At 41.4% G+C, this 3,467-nt stretch overlaps 1 pseudogene; it reads right to left on the bottom strand.

The window, feature by feature from the left end:
• Window positions 1-1,481: 1,481 nt before the first annotated feature.
• LOC119545184 lies at window positions 1,482-2,723 on the bottom strand (annotated as a pseudogene).
• Between the last annotated feature and the right edge of the window lie 744 nt (window positions 2,724-3,467).

Raw genomic sequence — 3,467 nt, forward strand, 5'->3', positions numbered from 1 at the left:
AATGAAAAGACAATATTCAAAATAATGCAGCAAAATGAATAAAATCTTTTGTCCAATACTGTAATATAATACTGTAATATAAATCACTGCATTTTTCTAAAGCACATTTTAACCTTCATTTCATTCATACTAAAATATAATAAGCTTTAAATAGCTCAAATAATATAATTCAGCAGTTTAAACTGTAAATAGCCTGTTTACCTGTTAAGAGAACATTGTGGTAAAGTAACTTTATTAGTGAGCATCTTCTCTTTTGGGCTTGTCTGTACAAGATAAATACATTAAAGCATGTGAAAATATGCACACAAGCTGTGGGTCTCACTGGATCAAACTGAAGCAGTGGAGCAGCCAATTTCAGTGAGAGTTTTAAAATCAGAAAGATTCTAATGTGGCCTCTAGAATTAAGACATACCTGCTATTGGCCAGAAGTGTTTTACTTAAAAAGCAAAGAATCCACAGGAAGTACTGAATAGGAATCAATAACACAAGGCCAACTTGTGTAGTATTTGTTTATTGATGGAGTATAAAAACAAAACAAAAAAAAAAACACAACACACATCCCATACAAAAACTCTCAATCACGTAGCTAACTGTTTCCTTATTGCTTAAAACTGTCGTCCTGAACTCTGGCAACTAGCGTGCTTTCCACCGTGAGTCTAGCAGGCCCCACTGTCTCTGTGAGGTACACACAACAGTGGGCCATTTTAGTGGGTGGGATAAAGCAGGAATTGTTAAGGAATAATTATCTACTGATTCTATCATTTCTTTTTTCAGAATGTGAGACATGTACAGGTGAAAATATTGTTGTCAAATAAACTGCTAGCCCCTGCCCTCACCAAAATAAAAAACAAACCCTGGATGTGTCAGACTTCAGGATGGTTTTTAAACTAGGTAGGTACAGACATGGTAAAGAATGCATACCCAGCCATCAATGGAAAAGACATTTACAAAAGTAAAAGAAATGAAAATATAACAGGCCTAAAAGCCAGAAATCTTCAAACTTACTAAATGAAAATAATTTTTAATGATTCTGATCTAAACAAACACTGAATTTCTCCCATTTGCTCAACTTTCAGTCTTATCAAGAGTCCTTTTCTCCAACTTGAGTTTTTCTTATTCTGAATATCTAATACTCTAAGATAGTATCTAATTGGATAACCAGCAACTATGGTCAATGGTTATATCTCAAATTTATATATCTTTAATGATGTAAGCATATATAAATGCCTCTCCATCCACCCTACCCATATCACATCTTTAAATTATAGACTTGAATGGACTTTTCTGCAATGCTAACAAAATCGGGGCTTCTCAGCAGAATAGAACCACACAGCTGCTCTGAACCTCCCTCTCTAAGATACAGAGAGTTCAACTAGGTATTTTGCAATCTAAAAGATTTTTCTGTGAATCTCAATCAAATTGAAAACTGCTTGAGAACCATTCCCTCCTATGTAACCTCTGCTGAATTATGACCGCAAAGTCTAAGGAGACACCATATAAGATAAATGATTATGCTTCACATGGCTTCCTATGTCCATTTTTATTTTGGAGTCTAGTTCTTCTGGGGCTGAAACTATACTGCAGTTCACAGATAATAGCTGGATTTGGGTGCTTGTGTTGGTTTCTTCTGCTTCCCTAAAAAGCTTTTCATATTTGTCCAGGTATGGTGGTCTCTCAGGTACTCGGTAATAATGTGTTGAACTAACTTTCTTTCCATTTTCAATAATGGGCAGAATGCAGAGAACCTGACTGGCAGATCCTTCACTGTTCTGTCTTTGCAGGGCTTTGGTACTGACATACTTGGGGTCAGAGGCAAAGCTCTGAGTAGGGGGCATGACCACACTGAGGTGAGATGGAAGGCTTTTAGGACTCGGTGTGTGGGAGTTACTCCGTTATAAAGAGTCTCTTGGTGGTACTTTGGGAGGCCAGTCGTCATCACTGTAGATGATAAAAGTCACTTCTGCTGACCACCTTCTATAACCTGGCTTTACTGGCCTAGGAGGAATGGGAACCCAGGGGAGAACCTCAGGTTCATCTTCATCAGAATTTGGAGAAGCTCTGTGTAAATAGCTGGATATCCTTATGGCGGGCTTATGTTACAACTCAGATTAGCCCCAAAGTCAGGGATTTACAAAACAGGAGACAATTCTTTCCCATGGCTGCGGGTGGGGAGAGTGAAGTCAGTGTTCCGCCATTCCGGAGAAAGAGAGAGGGAGGGGGAAGGAGGGAGGGAGAGAGAGAGGGAGGGTATGTGTGTGTGAGAGAGAGGGGGGGGGGGAGAGGGAGAGAGTACTGGCTAGAGGGGGTAGGGGTGGGCGGTGGATGTGCTTATAAAGGTTTGTGACAATGGAGTTTCTTGTGAGATTTGGTTACAGCAAGAGCTTGCGAGGTTTAGATATTAACAGTGATTGGGGGAGGGAAGTTTCAATGCTCCCCCCCTGGGAGGGAGGAGCCTGTTGCCTGGTCATGGAGGTGGCTGCCTGTATCTCAGTAATGGAGGAGGGGATGGGGCCCTGGGCCCTGAGTCCTCACAGCTTGTTAAAAGATCCAGCTGGTCCTGAATGAGATCTTAATCTTTGGTGGGATTGAGGTGGAGGAGGATTTGAAGTTTGGACACATCCATCTTGGTTGCATGCATGATTGAGATCTTCTGCTGCAGAAACAGCTGGGGTATCAAAATACACATAATTGATCTGTCCACACCCACGGAAGCTTCGCCCCATTTACTGAAAGTTTCTTAAAACCATATGCAACTTGATCCTTTTCATTTTGTCCCAAGTTTTCACTTGGGGGAATAATAAGAGGGGGCAAGCTGGATTTCTGCAGTGAACCATTTTCTGTAAAGTAGTGACCACGCATTGGAGCAGATTTTGACGTATGCCCAAGAGATGTTAGCTGTGCCTCAGCAGAGGAATTCAGCTTGTAGGCCATGGATATTGGGTCAATATTGAAAAAGTTATTTCCAAACTCATTGCGACTGCACCAGCAGGTCTTCATATTTCCTATGGCTTGGCCATTATGGAGAAATCCAGCTTTTAATAGGACTCTGATCTCCTGAGCAGCAACACCTGCTGTTGACATTGTGCCTTATTTTGGGATGATTCCAAACTGTGAAGCCTATAGATTTTGGTCAACCAGTAGCTTTCATTTCTCCAGCGAGCTGCTGCTCCTCCCGGTGCCCTCCTGTGCATGTCCGGCCTGGAGGGATTAGCTCTTGGGCTCAGGGGCCGGGAAATTGTGCAGGTGCCTGGAGGCCTACCTTGCTCCCTCAGTAACAGTCACTGCCTCGATGGCTGCCATCCTAGATATTTGATTTTTTTAGTTGCTATTATAAATGGATTTTTTTTCTTGATTTCTTGTTCTGATTGTTCATTGCTTGTGTATAGAAACACTACTGATTTTGGGGTGTTGATCTTGTATCCTGCCACTTTACTGAACTCATTTATTAGCTCTAGTAGCTTTGTTGT

The sequence above is a fragment of the Choloepus didactylus genome, chromosome 10 (genome assembly GCF_015220235.1).
Source record: "Choloepus didactylus isolate mChoDid1 chromosome 10, mChoDid1.pri, whole genome shotgun sequence".
Classification (NCBI taxonomy): Eukaryota; Metazoa; Chordata; class Mammalia; order Pilosa; family Megalonychidae; genus Choloepus; species Choloepus didactylus.